General features: G+C 45.9%; 1 protein-coding gene, 17 non-coding genes and 14 pseudogenes across 18 annotated transcripts in view; 31 read left to right on the top strand and 1 right to left on the bottom strand.

Moving 5' to 3' along the window:
- LOC133940114 (5S ribosomal RNA) overlaps positions 1-61 on the top strand; it is a 119-nt pseudogene extending 58 nt beyond the window's left edge.
- LOC133933466 (histone H4-like) overlaps positions 1-17,500 on the bottom strand; it is a 744,890-nt gene that overhangs the window by 508,661 nt on the left and 218,729 nt on the right. The window lies entirely within an intron of this gene.
- LOC133936704 (5S ribosomal RNA) lies at positions 124-241 on the top strand. The gene has a single exon (XR_009914784.1). It is a non-coding gene; the product is annotated as a 5S ribosomal RNA (ribosomal RNA).
- Positions 304-422, top strand: LOC133941643 (5S ribosomal RNA; annotated as a pseudogene).
- LOC133936327 (5S ribosomal RNA) lies at positions 485-603 on the top strand. The gene has a single exon (XR_009914427.1). It is a non-coding gene; the product is annotated as a 5S ribosomal RNA (ribosomal RNA).
- LOC133943506 (5S ribosomal RNA) lies at positions 666-784 on the top strand. The gene has a single exon (XR_009915947.1). It is a non-coding gene; the product is annotated as a 5S ribosomal RNA (ribosomal RNA).
- LOC133939657 (5S ribosomal RNA) lies at positions 847-965 on the top strand (annotated as a pseudogene).
- On the top strand, positions 1,029-1,147 carry LOC133940735 (5S ribosomal RNA). Its single transcript, XR_009915672.1, has one exon. It is a non-coding gene; the product is annotated as a 5S ribosomal RNA (ribosomal RNA).
- On the top strand, positions 1,210-1,328 carry LOC133942430 (5S ribosomal RNA; annotated as a pseudogene).
- On the top strand, positions 1,391-1,508 carry LOC133940362 (5S ribosomal RNA; annotated as a pseudogene).
- Positions 1,571-1,689, top strand: LOC133942165 (5S ribosomal RNA; annotated as a pseudogene).
- On the top strand, positions 7,375-7,493 carry LOC133945868 (5S ribosomal RNA). The gene has a single exon (XR_009917587.1). It is a non-coding gene; the product is annotated as a 5S ribosomal RNA (ribosomal RNA).
- On the top strand, positions 7,556-7,674 carry LOC133946250 (5S ribosomal RNA). Its single transcript, XR_009917951.1, has one exon. It is a non-coding gene; the product is annotated as a 5S ribosomal RNA (ribosomal RNA).
- LOC133941926 (5S ribosomal RNA) lies at positions 7,737-7,845 on the top strand (annotated as a pseudogene).
- LOC133939896 (5S ribosomal RNA) lies at positions 7,907-8,025 on the top strand (annotated as a pseudogene).
- Positions 8,088-8,206, top strand: LOC133945848 (5S ribosomal RNA). The gene has a single exon (XR_009917568.1). It is a non-coding gene; the product is annotated as a 5S ribosomal RNA (ribosomal RNA).
- On the top strand, positions 8,269-8,387 carry LOC133941247 (5S ribosomal RNA; annotated as a pseudogene).
- On the top strand, positions 14,929-15,047 carry LOC133946488 (5S ribosomal RNA). The gene has a single exon (XR_009918178.1). It is a non-coding gene; the product is annotated as a 5S ribosomal RNA (ribosomal RNA).
- Positions 15,110-15,228, top strand: LOC133936326 (5S ribosomal RNA). Its single transcript, XR_009914426.1, has one exon. It is a non-coding gene; the product is annotated as a 5S ribosomal RNA (ribosomal RNA).
- On the top strand, positions 15,291-15,409 carry LOC133940616 (5S ribosomal RNA). The gene has a single exon (XR_009915661.1). It is a non-coding gene; the product is annotated as a 5S ribosomal RNA (ribosomal RNA).
- Positions 15,472-15,589, top strand: LOC133936835 (5S ribosomal RNA). The gene has a single exon (XR_009914908.1). It is a non-coding gene; the product is annotated as a 5S ribosomal RNA (ribosomal RNA).
- Positions 15,651-15,769, top strand: LOC133939059 (5S ribosomal RNA; annotated as a pseudogene).
- LOC133943031 (5S ribosomal RNA) lies at positions 15,832-15,950 on the top strand (annotated as a pseudogene).
- On the top strand, positions 16,014-16,132 carry LOC133940502 (5S ribosomal RNA). Its single transcript, XR_009915650.1, has one exon. It is a non-coding gene; the product is annotated as a 5S ribosomal RNA (ribosomal RNA).
- LOC133940113 (5S ribosomal RNA) lies at positions 16,195-16,313 on the top strand (annotated as a pseudogene).
- LOC133935633 (5S ribosomal RNA) lies at positions 16,376-16,493 on the top strand. Its single transcript, XR_009913767.1, has one exon. It is a non-coding gene; the product is annotated as a 5S ribosomal RNA (ribosomal RNA).
- LOC133939566 (5S ribosomal RNA) lies at positions 16,556-16,674 on the top strand (annotated as a pseudogene).
- LOC133936325 (5S ribosomal RNA) lies at positions 16,737-16,855 on the top strand. The gene has a single exon (XR_009914425.1). It is a non-coding gene; the product is annotated as a 5S ribosomal RNA (ribosomal RNA).
- LOC133940386 (5S ribosomal RNA) lies at positions 16,918-17,036 on the top strand. The gene has a single exon (XR_009915639.1). It is a non-coding gene; the product is annotated as a 5S ribosomal RNA (ribosomal RNA).
- Positions 17,099-17,217, top strand: LOC133935481 (5S ribosomal RNA). The gene has a single exon (XR_009913622.1). It is a non-coding gene; the product is annotated as a 5S ribosomal RNA (ribosomal RNA).
- Positions 17,280-17,397, top strand: LOC133936834 (5S ribosomal RNA). Its single transcript, XR_009914907.1, has one exon. It is a non-coding gene; the product is annotated as a 5S ribosomal RNA (ribosomal RNA).
- The window catches only part of LOC133941305 (5S ribosomal RNA), a 119-nt pseudogene continuing 77 nt past the window's right edge, over positions 17,459-17,500 (top strand).

The raw sequence follows: 17,500 nt of genomic DNA, 5'->3' as shown, positions 1-17,500 counted from the left end.
GGGTCGGGCCTGGTTAGTACTTGAATGGGAGAATTCCTGGGAATACCAGGTGCTGCAAGCTTTTTTCTTCTTTTACCTGACGTATTTACATGTATAAATAAGGTTCAGAGGGTGGACTCATTTGCTTACGGCCACACCAACCTGAATACGCCCGATCTTGTCTGATCTTGGAAGCTAAGCAGGGTCGGGCCTGGTTAGTACTTGGATGGGAGACTGCCTGGGAACCCAGGTGCTGTAAGCTTTTTTCCATTTTTACCTGACGTATATACATGTATAAATAAGGTTCAGAGGGTGGAATCATTCGCTTAGAGCCACACCAACCTGAATACGCCCGATCTCGTCTGATCTCGGAAGCTAAGCAGGGTCCGGCCTGGTTAATACTTGGATGGGAGACTGCCTGGGAATAACAGGTGCTGTAAGCTTTTTTACACTTTTACCTGACGTATTTACATGTATAAATAAGGTTCAGAGGGTGGACTCATTCGCTTACGGCCACACCAACCTGAATACGCCTGGTCTCATCTGATCTCGGAAGCTAAGCAGGGTCGGGCCTGGTTAGTACTTGGATGGGAGACTGCCTGGGAATACCAGGTTCTGTAAGCTTTTTTCCACTTTTACCTGACTTATTTACATGAATAAATAAGGTTCAGAGGGTGGACTAATTCGCTTACGGCCACACCAACCTGAATGCGCCCGATCTCGTCTGATCTCGGAAGCTAAGCAGGGTCGGGCCTGGTTAGTACTTGGATGGGAGACTTCCTGTGAATACCAGGTGCTGTAAGCTTTTTTCCACTTTTACCTGACGTATTTACATGTATAAATAAGGTTCAGAGGGTGGACTCATTCGCTTACGGCCACACCAACCTGAATACTCCCGGTCTCGTCTGATCTCGGAAGCTAAGCAGGGTCGGGCCTGGTTAGTAGTTGGATGGGAGACTGCCTGGGAATACCAGGTTTTGTAAGCTTTTTTTCCACTTTTACCTGACTTATTTACATGAATAAATAAGGTTCAGAGGGTGGACTAATTCGCTTACGGCCACACCAACCTGAATGCGCCCGATCTCGTCTGATCTCGGAAGCTAAGCAGGGTCGGGCCTGGTTAGTACTTGGATGGGAGACTTCCTGGGAATACCAGGTGCTGTAAGCTTTTTTCCACTTTTACCTGACGTATTTACATGTATAAATAAGGTTCAGAGGGTGGACTCATTCGCTTACGGCCACACCAACCTGAATACTCCCAGTCTCGTCTGATCTCGGAAGCTAAGCAGGGTCGGGCCTGGTTAGTACTTGAATGGGAGAATTCCTGGGAATACCAGGTGCTGCAAGCTTTTTTCTTCTTTTACCTGACTTATTTACATGTATAAATAAGGTTCAGAGGGTGGACTCATTCGCTTACGGCCACACCAACCTGAATATGCCCGATCTCGTCTGATCTCGGAAGCTAAGCAGGGTCGGGCCTGTTTAGTACTTGGATGGGAGACTGCCTGGGAATACCAGGTCTGTAAGCTTTTTTCCACTTTTACCTGACGTATTTACATGTATAAATAAGGTTCAGAGGGTGGACTCAATCGCTTACGGCCACACCAACCTGAATACGCGCGATCTCGTCTGATCTCGGAAGCTAAGCAGGGTCGGGCCTGGTTAGTACTTGGATGGGAGACTGCCTCCGAATACCAGGAGCTGTACTCTTTTTTCCAGTCTTACCTGACGTATTTACATGTATAAATAAAGTTCAGAGGGTGGACTCGTTCGCTTACGGCCACACCAACCTGAATATGCCCGATCTCGTCAGATTGAGTTCAGGTGTGCAACCAGGAAGTGAAGGGAGCAGGAAAAACGTGTGTGTGCAGATCAGGCTGATATAGAAGCCTGGGGATTTCTTTTCTTCTGATTGATTTATATATGATTTTGACGAAATCTTAATTTAATTATAGTTGAAAACCTCCCCACAGCTTTTTTGCTGTTTGGGGAGGCCTTTTGTTTAACTAATGGACCACATGGCAGCAGAAAAAGGACCGGAGCAGACAATGCCTAGCAGTGGAGTTGGAGCACTGGAGGGAGAAGGAATGCATGGGATTGAGAAGCAGACAGAAACGGGAGGAGGACGTCAGAAAGAGTACGCGAAAGAGCTGACCGTGGACGTTGAGGTGGAGGGAACGGCAGTAATTTCCATGATGGATATTCTGCGGGAAGTTAAAGTGCAATGTGGAGTGGTGAGCGGGTGCCGTGTGAGAGGGAGAAACAACTTCGAAATTACCATGAAGGATGAGATGGGAAAGCGCAAACTGCTGGATGGCGTGCGCGTAAAAGGAGCCTTAGTGCACGCCAGAGAGATTGTGAACAGCGACATGGTGGTTTCTTTTATTGACTTGCCGGTGTATATGGAAGATGCCACAATACTGGGAAGGCTGGAGGAGTGGGGAGTACGGCCGATATCGGCTATCAAACGGCGCAAGTGGCCGGGGACGGAGATTGTGGACGGGACAAGATTTTTAAAAGTCCGCTTCAATGAGCAGGTACGATCACTCCCGTACTCGACAAAGTTAGAGACACTCAGAGGAGCGGAGTACTTTAGGGTAATACACGACCGACAGGTGCGGGTGTGCCGACTCTGCATCAAGCCAGGACACATCTTCAGGGAGTGCCCTGATTTCAAGTGCTTCAGGTGCCAGAAGACTGGGCATTATGCGCGGGAGTGTGAGGAACAAAACGCAGCGGCGAGAGAGGAGGAAGAGGAGAGAGGAGAACAGATGGAGGAGAATGACGGAGAGAGCGATGACGGAAGGGGAGCTGAAGAGAAGGCGGAAGGTGGGAACGAGGAAGCTGAAAGAGAACGGGAAGGGCTGTATAGATCTGACAGCGGCGACAGTGTTGAGAAAGACGGTGACGAACAGATGATGGAGCAGGGGGGAAAAGCGGAGGACGATGATGCGGCGGAGGCTACAGACGATGAACGAGGGAGAGTAGAACAACAGGTGGAAAAAATGGACGAGGAGCAAAGAAAGGAGGGCAGAGGACAAAAGAGAGGGAAGAAGAAAAAAGAACAGGGACTGACCGCCAAAAGGAAAGCAGAGGAGGAGAAGACACGGGGAGAGAATAAAGGACAGCGGTCTGGCATGTGAGTCTTGCTTTAGTTTGTGGTTTAAATATTTTCTTTCTTTTAGCTCTCATGACCACAGTAACTTCTGTTAATGTGAATGGTTTAAGGGACAGAGGCAAACTGAGGTCACTTTTAAATATATATAGAAGTGACATCCTATGCATACAGGAGACAAATTGGGATGACGTAAAAGTTATGGAGGTGAGGGAGGTGTGGGGGGGGGGGATTTATTATAATAACGGGGCTAAGAATGCAAGAGGGGTGGCTATAATGATTAAAAAACATAGGGTAGATGAGATAAAAGAGATATATAAAGATAGGACAGGGAGGATAATAGTAATAGAGTTTAAGTATCAGAATGTGTTGTTTAGACTAATTAATATATATGTTCCGAATATAGAAATAGATAAAAGAATTATAATAGAGGAGCTGAAAGGGCTAGTGATTGGAAGATGTATAATAGTTGGGGACTTTAATACTAAATGTAGCAGGCTAGATATAGGGCAAGGTGTAGTGTTCAGATGGGAAAAATCGAGGGAGAACTTGTTGGACATGATGAAGGACAAGAATTTAGTAGATGTGTGGAGATATGAGAATCCAGAGAGGAGGGAATTCACCAGGAGACAAATGAGGGATGGTGTATTGAAACAAAGCAGGATAGATTTGGTTTTAACACAGGGAGAGAATATAAAACATATAGACAGAATAAGACATGAAATAAATGCACTGAGTGACCACGACGGGGTGAGATTCAGAATTAAAGTAGGGAGAGAGGAGATAGGGGGAGGGATGTGGATTTTGAATGCAGGTTATATTGAAGAGGGCGAATATAAACAACAGATTAGGGAGTTATTAGATATGGAGAATGAGAAAATTAAAGAATACGTTGCCAATAGGGCAGATACTCAGATTGGGGAGATATGGGAGACGGTGAAGAATAAGATTAAATCAATAAGCATTTGGTACAGTAAGAAAAGAAAAGTGAAAATGATGAAGAAAGAGAAGGAGTTGAGGGAAAGACTGAGGGGAGAGCTGAGTAAAGCGGAGAATGATGAAGGTTACAGCATGGAGAATTATATAGAGGCAAAGATGGAACTTCAGGGATATGAGGCAGAGAAATGTAGAGGAGCAATTTTACGGAGCAAGGCAAAATATGCGCTAGAGGGAGAAAGGTGCACAGCGTATTTTCTGGGACTAGAAAAAAGCAAACAAAGCAGGACATATATACACGAAATCAGGAATAAGGAGGGGGAGGTAGTAGCGGACTATGTGGCCATACTGGAGAGGGTGCAAGAGTTTTATGGGGAGTTATATCAGAGAGGTGGATTAGAGGAGGACAGTATAGTGGGGGTACTGGATAGTGTAGAAAGCAAGCTGAGTGTGGATGATAGTGAATGGTGTGACAGAGATATAAATAGGAGTGAGGTGATGGAGGCGATAGAGGGCCTGAAGAGCGGGAAGAGTCCTGGGAGTGATGGGATAGGGATTGAATTTTATAAAGTATATAAGGAGCAGATGGCATCTATTTTAGTAGAGGTATTCAGGGAGACTGAGAAAACAGGGATAGTGCAGGGTAGGATGGTAGAAGGTGTGATTACCTTAGTGTTTAAGAAGAAAGGAAGTAAACTAGACTTGCAGAATTATAGGCCTATAAGTCTGCTAAATGTAGATTACAAAATTTTGACCAAGGTGTTGGCTAACAGAATAAAACGAGTGATAGGGGATATAATTAAAACATCTCAAAGTTATAGTATACCAGGTAGGGATATTGCTGACACAATAGCGACAGTTAGGGATACAATAGAATTCATGAAGAGAGACGGGGCCGGGGGAATAGCGTTAGCTATAGACTGGAATAAAGCGTTTGATAGGGTGGAGCATGAGTTTTTATTTAGATCACTGGTGAGATTTGGATTTGGAGAGAGATTAGTGGGGTGGGTGAGGAGGTTGTACGAGGGTGCAAGGAGCTGTGTCAAAGTAAATGGAGTGCTGACTGACAGATTTTGTCTAGGGAGATCAATAAGGCAGGGATGTCCACTATCGGCATTGCTCTATGCCATTGTGGCTGAGCCCCTGGCCTTACTAATTAAAAAGGACGCAAGAGTTCGGGGAATACAACTACCATCTGGGAGCGTGCATACAATAAATCAATATGCAGACGACACAACAGTAACAGTGAGGGATGGGAACAGTGTGAAAAGGGTGCTAGAATTGGCAGAGATATATGGGAGAGCTTCGGGCGCTAGAATAAATAAAGAAAAATCAGAAATAATGTATATAGGCAACGTAGAGAGAGAGGAAGTAGGTTTAAGGGTGGAGGATAGGTATATTAAAGTGTTGGGCATATATTTAGGTGTTGAAACTACAGAGGCAACTGAGGCAACATGGACAGGAGTCATCAACAAAATAAAAACTGTATGTGGGAGGTGGAAGGCAAGGAAGCTCAGGTTAAAGGGAAAGGTGACAGTGGTTAATAGTTTGCTACTATCAGGCTGTGTGTATGTGTTGTCTGTATTAGAAATGCCAATGTGGGTTAAAAATGACCTTAACAAAATTGTGTGTGATTTTATATGGGAGGGGAAGGGGGTTAAGATTGCACAGGGGACACTCGTGGGAAAGAGGTGTGAAGGAGGGCTGAATTTATTGGATATAGAAACAAAAAAGACAGCAGTAAGGATTAAAACGGTGAAGAAATATATTGTGGGAAGATATAAATATGGGTGGAAGGATTTCATGGAGAAATATATGAATGATGTGGGTGGCATAGGACAGTATGTGTGGTACATGGGCCTAAAGCAGTCAATGACGACAACTATACCAGAATTTTATAGAGAGGTCTTTGAAGCCTGGAGGAAATTCTTACCTAAGATGCAATATGAATGTGAGAGGATACAACCGTTGGTAAAACTGCCCCTGTTTCTAAACGAAAAAATTAAACACAATGGCAAAACATTGTATGAGCCCAAATTCATAGAAGGAGGGATTAGACAAATAAAGGACATCATTTATGAGGTCATCCCAGGATTCTTAAGAAATAATTGCATATATGATCAGGTATGTGAGCTGGAGGGGATGGAAAATAGAGAGAAAATAAATAAAATATATGAAAAGATTAAAACAAGTATACCCTTAGAGTGGGCCAAGATCATCAAAAGTGAATGTGTGGTGAAGGGAGAGACAAGCATGCCTGAGCTATATGTGATGGAGAATGAGAAAAAGATTAAAATGGGAGATATGAGTGTGAAGAAAGTATACAGATGGTTGATAGGGGATGTGATGAAGGAGCCGGCAGCTGAGAAAGTGTGGAGCAGGGTGTTTGTGGGTATGAATGTAAAGAAAATATGGTCAAATATGGGGATAAGGTATAATAGTATAGAGTGTGAGAACAACGATTTCTTAATTAGACACAATAGGATTTATACAAACGTGGTGCTAAATAAGATTAATAATGATGTAAATGCGATGTGTGATGTTTGCAAAAGTGGTCATGAGAGTTTTTTACATTATTTTTTGGACTGTGGGGAGTTAGTTGATTTCTTTGAGTTTTTAAAAGCACTTTTGAAAGAAAACTGGGCTGCTGAGCTGGACTTGGAGGGAGGGTGGAGGACAATGTTTTTGTTTGGTACGTTTGAAAAAAGAAAAGACGTTAATTTTTGTCTAATGAATTTTGTTTTGAGCCATGCCAGACTCGCGGTCGTCTGCAGGAGGAACTACGCACACTTTGAGGGGCGGAAAGTGAAAATAAAAAGTTTGTTTAAATCAATCATGAAAAGAGATGTTAACTTGATGTATAAGTATGGAGGGGAGAAGGCGGAAAGTTTCTTTGTGAGTGGGAGTAAATTAATTTCTGAAGGGGAGGGAGGGGAGATATTGTTTAACTGGTGAAAAGACTGGGGCATTCAGATTGAGCTGTATTCTTTAATTTGACGTAACATTTGTCCTGTAAGCATTAGAATTGAGTGAGTTTTTGTGTAGGATGGACAAGAGAAGGGGATTAAGTTGGATTTGTAAAAGGTTTTTTTTCTCAGAGATGATTTATGTAAATAATACCCTGTGTTATAGTTTGCTGTAAATGTGTGATCTGGAAAATAATAAAAAAGATAAAAAAAAAAAGAATATGCCCGATCTCGTCTGATCTCGGAAGCTAAGCAGGGTCAGGCCTGGTTAGTACTTGGATGGGAGACTGCCTGGGAATACCAGTTGCTGCAAGCTTTTTTCTTCTTTTACCTGACGTATTTACATGTATAAATAAGGGTCAGAGGGTGGACTCATTCGCTTACTGCCACACCAACCTGAATACGCCCGATCTCGTCTGATCTCGGAAGCTAAGCAGGGTCGGGCCTGGTTAGTACTTGGATGGGAGACTCCCTGGGAATACCAGGTGCTGTAAGCTTTTTTCCACTCTTAACTGACGTATTTACGTGTATAAATAAGGTTCAGAGGGTGGACTCGTTCGCTTACAGCCACACCAACCTGAATGCGCCCGATCTCGTCTGATCTCGGAAGCTAAGCAGGGTCAGGCCTGGTTAGTACTTGGATGGGAGACTGCCTGGGAATACCAGGTGCTGTAAGCTTTTTTCTTCTTTTACCTGACTTATTTACATGTATAAATAAGGTTCAGAGGGTGGACTCATTTGCTTACGGCCACACCAACCTGAATGCGCCTGATCTCGGAAGCTAAGCAGGGTCGGGCCTGGTTAGTACTTGGATGGGAGACTGCCTGGGAATACCAGGTGCTGTAAGCTTTTTCCACTCTTACCTGACGTATTTACATGTATAAATAAGGTTCAGAGGGTGGACTAATTCGCTTACGGCCACACCAACCTGAATGCGCCCGGTCTCGTCTGATCTCGGAAGCTAAGCAGGGTCGGGCCTGGTTGGTACTTGAATGGGAGACTGCCTGTGAATACCAGGTGATGTAAGCTTTTTTCCACTTTTACCTGACGTATTTACATGTATAAATAAGGTTCAGAGGGTGGACTTATTCGCTTACGGCCACACCAACCTGAAAACGCCCGATCTCGTCTGATCTCGGAAGCTAAGCAGTGTCGGGCCTGGTTAGTACTTGGATGGGAGACTGCCTGGGAATACCAGGTGCTGTAAGCTTTTTTCCACTTTTACCTGACGTATTTACATGTATAAATAAGGTTCAGAGGGTGGACTCATTCCCTTACGGCCACACCAACCTGAATACGCCTGGTCTCATCTGATCTCTGAAGCTAAGCAGGGTCGGGCCTGTTTAGTACTTGAATGGGAGACTGCCTGTGAATACCAGGTGCTGTAAGCTTTTTTCCACTCTTACCTGACGTATTTACATGAATAAATAAGGTTCAGAGGGTGGACTAATTTGCTTACGGCCACACCAACCTGAATGCGCCCAATCTCGTGTGACGACCCCTCCCTTTCTGCTAGCATCATGCAGCTGATTACTTCCTGCAGGAGTTGGCAGAAAGGGAGGGTCGTTAGGGCAAGGTGCTCACACCTGGCTAGGCCTCTACCCAAGCCAGCCTGGTCTCATTGTCTCTCTCTCTCTCCTAGGCTCCACGCCGCTACAGGTTCTTGGTTCTTGGTTCTTTTTGGCGTCTTCCTTGTACACTCAACAGGAGCACACACATCTCACTCATCCATACACTACATTCACCACTGATGCCACTACTCTCCACACCTCATGCTTTTTGTACATATAATTGTTCAAGTTATAATAAAACCTTTTCATTTAGCACTTTCAATCCTGACTCGTCTCCCCTCCTTGTCACATATGTTGAGCCAGTTTGTGACAAGTGGGGGCTCGTCCAGGATCCAGTATTAGGATTAAAATAGCTTAAATTTGGTCTGTACTGGTAAATTGGCCCGGTTTAGGTTGGTGTGTGCTTCCTCCTCTTGCAGACAATGGTTTTTGGTTTGCTTTGTTGGAGTGTACACTACTTGTTGTTGGACATAGCTGACTGTGCGTTGGTTAGTCATCAACTGTTCTGGGAGGGGAAATGTCAGGTTGTTGTCAGTGCTGGTTATTTCTTGTAGGAAATTAAGGAGAGGTATTTGGTCCATTTCTGTTTGTGGTGAAGGTGATTGGATTTGACTGGGGCTTTGCGTTTAGCCCTATCTGGGGTATGTTGGTATCTGTTGGAGCAGGAGTTTCTACCCCCTGTTAGGTTTGGTAGCGGGTTCCTTTAGGGGACTCGTGGTGATCACTTTAGGTGGCGGCGAAGGTGGGTAGAGCTATTAGCTCGGGAGCACCTCTAGGGTTGGGAGAGGGTTGCCAGTCCTCTGGTGGCCTTCTTCTCACCACTGGTTTCGCGTGCATAAGTACCCCCCACCATTAACTGCACGAAGACTAGGATAAGTTAGTTAGCTAGTTTTAATGGTTGTAGTTAATATCAGTAAAAGGGGGGAGGCTCCTGTTCACCTGTTACCTCAGGTTTGGGTTTTCTGCGTGTCTCAGTCAAGGTTTGTAACTTGTTAGGCTGATTGTTTTTGAGGATGGCTTCCCTTGTGGAGAGTTTCATCCAGGAATCCTTCACAGGCTTTGCTGGACCAGTGCACTAAAGATCAACTTCTTAGGATAGCAGAGCACTATGAAGTTGACATTTCAGATATAAAGTTGAAGGAGAGTGTGAAGACCTGCTTAAGGGATGGTCTGTTTGAGGCTGGAGTTTTGTGCAGGCAGTCTGTAAGCAGTCCAGTGACCAGTGTAGTGCCTAATCCTGGAGCTCTAACATTTGAACAACAGAAGGAGTTGCTGCAGTTGGAGTTAAAACAGCAGTTAGAGTTGGAGAGGTTGAAATGTGAAAAGGAAGTAGAGTTGGAAACTATAAAGCATAAAACTGAGTGTGCCAAGTTGGAAATGCAACAGCATCAACTACAGCTGGTAAGAGAGGGTAAACTTTCAGATATGGGGAGAGTGGATAGTTTTGAGGCCTCAGGGGGCAAGTCTTCCCAGTGTGACCTGGTTAATAATCTCCGCCTGCTTCCCAGGTTTAGTGAGTCTGATCCAGATTCATTTTTTTCTCTGTTTGAGAGGATAGCAGATGCTCGAGACTGGCCAGACGCAGACAGAACGATGCTGTTACAGTGTGTTCTGACTGGAAAGGCCCAGGAGGCTTACTCTGCTTTAGGTGTATCAGAAAGTAAGGTTTATGACACAGTGAAGGCAGCAGTGTTAAAAGCTTATGAACTTGTGCCAGAGGCATATCGCCAGCGTTTCAGATCTGGGAAGAGGCGGGATAATCAGACCTACACTGAATTGGCCCGTGATTTGACTTCCCAGTTTAACCGCTGGTGTGCAGCATCTGAAGTTGTTGCATTTGATGATCTCTGCAACCTGGTGGTACTGGAACAACTTAAGAACTCTGTACCTGAGCGGGTGGCTACCTACATTACTGAACATAAGGTAAAAACCCCGAGAGATGCTGCAGTCTTGGCTGATGAGTATGTTCTAACACACAGAAGTTTCTGGGACACAACGGGAGCAGCTGGTCATAGAAATGACACTTATTCTAGGCCAGTAAAGATAAAAACAGCTAACGAGGCAGATCGGCAAAAGTTTACTCAGGGTGGGCGGAGTTCAGTAGTAAATTCTGACACCTGTAGGTACTGTCAGGCAAGGGGGCACTGGAAAAAGGAGTGTCCAGTGCTGAAAGCCAGGAGGTCCTCTGGTCGGGTGAAACCTGCTGTTATGGCTGCTCCAGTTATAACATCTGAGAGCAGGGCGTTAGGTCAAGTGCAGGCTTGTACTAAGCCGCTAGCTCCTCAGGATGACTACTCTGCTTTCATTTCGGATGGGTGGGTCTCTTTGGTAGGAGGTGGGGTGCAGGTTCCCATTAAAATCCTAAGAGATACTGGAGCACTAGATTCTTTCATTCTTGAGTCTGTGTTACCATTTTCATCCAGGACTGATACTGGTGGATGTGTAATCACACTGGGGATGGGTATGGTTCCATTCTCGGTCCCATTGCATCGGTTGGTTCTAAATTGTGGTCTTGTTCAGGGGGAGGTGTCAGTGGGTGTTCGTCCCCAGTTACCTATTGGGGGTTTGCATATGATTTTGGGGAATGATTTGGCTGGTGACAAGGTGTGGGCCGATGGTCAGCCTAATGTAGTGCAGCCCCCTACATTCCCCACTGTAGTAGAGCCCTCTGTGACACCACTGCACTTGGGTGACATTTTCCCAGCCTGTGCCGTCACTCGTGCTGCCAGTCGTGATGCTCAGAGGATGGTGGAGCCAGAGTGGTTGGAGTTGCCAGATTCTTTGCTGGTTGACCAGTTAGCGGGTTCTCAGGCTGAGCTAGTGGCAGAACAGAAGGCTGATTCCTCTTTAATGGAGCTGTTTGACCAAGTTGTGCCAGCATCAGAGGTGAGGGATACTGCCCAGTGCTATTTCCTCCTAAATGGGCTATTGGTTCGGAAGTGGCTGTCACATGGTGATGCATCTGTAGGAGAGCCAATCTTCCAAGTTGTTGTCCCTACAAACTGTCGCAATAAAGTGCTCCAGACGTCACATGGTGACGTGGCAGGTCATCTTGGCGTCCGTAAAACTTACCACCGTATATTGCAGCATTTCTTCTGGCCACGCTTAAAGAGAGATGTTGCTCTTTTCGTTAAGACGTGTCATACCTGTCAGATCACTGGCAAGCCAAATCAGGTTGTTAAACCTGCTCCTCTACAGCCAATCCCCGCCATTGGACAGCCATTTGAGCATTTGATTATTGATTGTGTGGGGCCCCTACCTCGGTCCAAATCTGGACACACATATTTGCTGACTGTAATGTGTCAGGTTACCAGGTATCCTGCTGCTTACCCACTTCGCAGCATTACAGCCAAAGCCGTGGTTGGAGCGTTGACTCAGTTCATTTCAGTATTTGGCATCCCTAAAGTCATACAGTCTGACCAAGGTTCTAACTTCACATCCCATCTGTTTGCTCAGGTGCTTAAACAATTACACATCAAGCATAACAAATCAACAGCCTACCATGCGCAAAGTCAGGGTGCGCTTGAACGTTTCCACCAAACGTTGAAATCACTGTTGCGAGCTTATTGTACAGAACTGTCGGGTGACTGGGGGGGTGGGCTGCCCTGGTTGCTGTTAGCAGCTCGCGAAGTTATCCAGGAAAGTACTGGATTCAGCCCGAATGAACTGGTGTTTGGCCATAAAGTGCGTGGCCCACTTGCAGTTTTGCAAGATGGTTGTTTGCCAGAGGATCCACCTCCAAATCTTAAGGATTATGTTAGTGGTTTCAGATTGAAACTGTACAGGGCAGGTGAGCTGGCTAAGCAAAAGCTGCAGAAGTCACAGGGCAAGATGAAGCAACGATATGACCAACGGGCTGAGGCTTGCCAGTTTAACCCAGGTGACCGTGTACTTACTCTTCTGCCTCTGGTAGATTCCCCTTTTCAAGCTAAGTACAGTGGTCCTTTCTCTGTGGTGCGTCAAGTCTCTGATCTAAACTATTTGATTGAAACTCCTGGCCGTAGAAAATCTACAAGGTTGTGTCATGTAAACCTCCTGAAGCCATATCACACTAGTGAGTCTGTGTCTCCACTGCCGAAGAGCTCTCCAGCCAAGCCAATGTTGGTCTCTGGCCCTGTTTTGACCTCTTCCATGTCTGAACTAGTGGTAGTTGAGGAGGAAGGGTTGGATATTGCTCCAGATGATGGGTTGTTGCGGGGCCGGTTGAAAAATTCAGAGACGTTACAAGATCTAAATATCCTTGTCGGGCACTTAAATGTGGTTAAACGTGATGAATTGATTAAACTAATTAACAGCTATCTATCACTGTTTTCTGATACCCCAACCCAAACGCACTTAATTGAGCATGACATAGATGTTGGAGTTGCTGAGCCCATCAAGCAGCGTTTTTATCGTGTGTCAGATGAAAAAAGGAGACAGTTGGAGGCTGAAGTACAGTACATGCTGGATAATGATATTGCTGAGCCTTGTTCATCAAACTGGGCCTCCCCATGCCTCCTAGTAAAAAAGGCAGATGCTAGTTTGAGGCCCTGCACTGACTATCGTAAGGTGAACAGTATCACTAAACCTGATCTGTATCCACTTCCTCGTATGGAAGATTGTATTGATATGGTAGGTTCAGCCACATTTGTGAGCAAATTTGATCTTCTCAAAGGGTACTGGCAAGTCCCACTCACCAAAAGGGCAAGGGATATTTCAGCCTTCATAACTCCTTCTGGCTTGTATTCGTACACTGTTATGCCATTTGGTTTGAGGAATGCTCCTGCAACATTTCAACGGCTAATGAATCGGGTTGTTTCAGGGCTTACAGGTTGTGCAGTATACCTAGATGATGTTGTGGTGTATTCTGACACCTGGGAAGAACATGTACAGCGTATAGGTGCTCTCTTTGACAGGTTGGTCTGGGCCAACTTGACAGTAAATCTGGCCAAGTGTGAGTTTGCCAGAGCCACTGTGACCTATCTTGGGAAGGTGGTGGGTCAAGGCCAGGTTCGACCTGTGGAGGCCAAGGTCATGGCAGTGCAAAAGTTTCCCCCCCCTACCACCAAGAAAGAGCTGATGCGTTTCCTAGGGTTGGTAGGCTACTACCGCAGTTTTTGCAAGAACTTTTCATCTGTGGTTGCACCCTTGACCGACCTCTTGAAAGCTAAAGCTGAATATATTTGGTCTTCAATGTGTCAAAATGCATTTGACAGTGTAAAAGCCTTGTTGTGTTCAGCCCCAGTGCTGGCAGCGCCACGATTTGATCAGCCCTTTAAACTTCATGTAGATGCCAGCAATGTGGGTGTTGGGGCCGTCCTGTTGCAGGAGAATGCGGAGGGTGTAGAGTGTCCTGTGAGCTTCTTCTCAAGAAAATTTAACAAGCATCAATACAACTATTCAGTGATTGAGAAGGAGGCTTTGGCACTTGTTTGGGCTCTGCAGCATTTTGATGTCTATGTCGGCTCAGGGTTATCTCCGCTGACTGTCTTCACTGACCATAACCCCCTCACCTTCTTGAAGTCACTGCAAAATCCTAATCAGAGGCTAATGAGGTGGGCGCTGTTCCTGCAGCCATATAACCTAGACATCCGACACATTAAGGGGACTGACAATGTAATGGCAGATGCCCTGTCTCGGGCACCTGTGGACCCTTAGTCTATTTGTTCATGCTGTCTCTCATTTCCATGTTCTCCTCTGCTCATCTCTCGGCTCTTCATTCCCTTAAAATGCTCCTTTGGTACCAAGGCTGCTGGGTTGGTGAGGATGGAGGGATGTGCTGGAGGATGCAGCCTGGGGGGAGTGCAGTACTGACTGTCAGTTATTGGTAACGTATGAACCATGACAGATTGGAACATATTGACACTTATTTGATGTATAACACGAGGTGGAACCTCGTTCTTATGGAGGGGGGTGTGACGACCCCTCCCTTTCTGCTAGCATCATGCAGCTGATTACTTCCTGCAGGAGTTGGCAGAAAGGGAGGGTCGTTAGGGCAAGGTGCTCACACCTGGCTAGGCCTCTACCCAAGCCAGCCTGGTCTCATTGTCTCTCTCTCTCTCCTAGGCTCCACGCCGCTACAGGTTCTTGGTTCTTGGTTCTTTTTGGCGTCTTCCTTGTACACTCAACAGGAGCACACACATCTCACTCATCCATACACTACATTCACCACTGATGCCACTACTCTCCACACCTCATGCTTTTTGTACATATAATTGTTCAAGTTATAATAAAATGATCTGATCTCGGAAGCTAAGCAGGGTCGGGCCTGGTTAGTACTTGGATGGGAGACTTCCTGGGAATACCAGGTGCTGTAAGCTTTTTTCCACTTTTACCTGACATATTTACATGTATAAATAAGGTTAAGAGGGTGGACTCATTCGCTTACGGCCACACCAACCTGAAAACGCCTGATCTCGTCTGATCTCGGAAGCTAAGCAGGGTCGGGCCTGGTTAGTACTTGGATGGGAGACTGCCTGGGAATAACAGGTGCTGTAAGCTTTTTTCCACTTTTACCTGACGTATTTACATGTATAAATAAGGTTCAGAGGGTGGACTCATTCGCTTACGGCCACACCAACCTGAATACGCCTGGTCTCATCTGATCTCGGAAGCTAAGCAGGGTCGGGCCTGGTTAGTACTTGGATGGGAGACTGCCTGGGAATACCAGGTTCTGTAAGCTTTTTTCCACTTTTACCTGACTTATTTACATGAATAAATAAGGTTCAGAGGGTGGACTAATTCGCTTACGGCCACACCAACCTGAATGCGCCCGATCTCGTCTGATCTCGGAAGCTAAGCAGGGTCGGGCCTGGTTAGTACTTGGATGGGAGACTTCCTGGGAATACCAGGTGCTGTAAGCTTTTTTCCACTTTTACCTGACGTATTTACATGTATAAATAAGGTTCAGAGGGTGGACTCATTCGCTTACGGCCACACCAACCTGAATACGCCCAATCTCGTCTGATCTCGGAAGCTAAGCAGGGTCGGGCCTGGTTAGTACTTGGATTGGAGACTGCCTGGGAACCCAGGTGCTGTAAGCTTTTTCCATTTTTACCTGACATATATACATGTAAAAATAAGGTTCAGAGGGTGGAATCATTCGGTTAGAGCCACACCAACCTGAATACGCCCGATCTCGTCTGATCTCGGAAGCTAAGCAGTGTCGGGCCTGGTTAGTACTTGGATGGGAGACTGCCTGGGAATTCCAGGTGCTGTAAGCTTTTTTCCACTTTTACCTGACGTATTTACATGTATAAATAAGGTTCAGAGGGTGGACTCATTCGCTTAAAGCCACACCAACCTGAATACCCCTGGTCTCATCTGATCTCGGAAGCTAAGCAGGGTCGGGCCTGGTTAGTAGTTGGATGGGAGACTGCCTGGGAATACCAGGTTTTGTAAGCTTTTTTTCCACTTTTACCTGACTTATTTACATGAATAAATAAGGTTCAGAGGGTGGACTAATTCGCTTACGGCCACACCAACCTGAATGCGCCCGATCTCGTCTGATCTCGGAAGCTAAGCAGGGTCGGGCCTGGTTAGTACTTGGATGGGAGACTTCCTGGGAATACCAGGTGCTGTAAGCTTTTTTCCACTTTTACCTGACGTATTTACATGTATAAATAAGGTTCAGAGGGTGGACTCATTCGCTTACGGCCACACCAACCTGAATACTCCCGGTCTCGTCTGATCTCGGAAGCTAAGCAGGGTCGGGCCTGGTTAGTACTTGAATGGGAGAATTCCTGGGAATACCAGGTGCTGCAAGCTTTTTTCTTCTTTTACCTGACGTATTTACATGTATAAATAAGGTTCAGAGGGTGGACTCATTTGCTTACGGCCACACCAACCTGAATACGCCCAATCTTGTCTGATCTTGGAAGCTAAGCAGGGTCGGGCCTGGTTAGTACTTGGATGGGAGACTGCCTGGGAACCCAGGTGCTGTAAGCTTTTTTCCATTTTTACCTGACGTATATACATGTATAAATAAGGTTCAGAGGGTGGAATCATTCGCTTAGAGCCACACCAACCTGAATACGCCCGATCTCGTCTGATCTCGGAAGCTAAGCAGGGTCCGGCCTGGTTAGTACTTGGATGGGAGACTGCCTGGGAATAACAGGTGCTGTAAGCTTTTTTACACTTTTACCTGACGTATTTACATGTATAAATAAGGTTCAGAGGGTGGACTCATTCGCTTACGGCCACACCAACCTGAATACGCCTGGTCTCATCTGATCTCGGAAGCTAAGCAGGGTCGGGCCTGGTTAGTACTTGGATGGGAGACTGCCTGGGAATACCAGGTTCTGTAAGCTTTTTTCCACTTTTACCTGACTTATTTACATGAATAAATAAGGTTCAGAGGGTGGACTAATTCGCTTACGGCCACACCAACCTGAATGCGCCCGATCTCGTCTGATCTCGGAAGCTAAGCAGGGTCGGGCCTGGTTAGTACTTGGATGGGAGACTTCCTGGGAATACCAGGTGCTGTAAGCTTTTTTCCACTTTTACCTGACGTATTTACATGTATAAATAAGGTTCAGAGGGTGGACTCATTCGCTTACGGCCAAACCAACCTGAATACTCCCGGTCTCGTCTGATCTCGGAAGCTAAGCAGGGTCGGGCCTGGTTAGTACTTGAATGGGAGACTTCCTGGGAATACCAGGTGCTGCAAGCTTTTTTCTTCTTTTACCTGACGTATTTACATGTATAAATAAGGTTCAGAGGGTGGACTCATTTGCTTACGGCCACACCAACCTGAATACGCCCAATCTCGTCTGATCTCGGAAGCTAAGCAGGGTCGGGCCTGGTTAGTACTTGGATTGGAGACTGCCTGGGAACCCAGGTGCTGTAAGCTTTTTCCATTTTTACCTGACATATATACATGTAAAAATAAGGTTCAGAGGGTGGAATCATTCGGTTAGAGCCACACCAACCTGAATACGCCCGATCTCGTCTGA

Source organism: Platichthys flesus, chromosome 22, assembly GCF_949316205.1.
Source record: "Platichthys flesus chromosome 22, fPlaFle2.1, whole genome shotgun sequence".
NCBI lineage: Eukaryota > Metazoa > Chordata > Actinopteri > Pleuronectiformes > Pleuronectidae > Platichthys > Platichthys flesus.
This window is presented reverse-complemented; position numbering and strand designations above follow the sequence as displayed.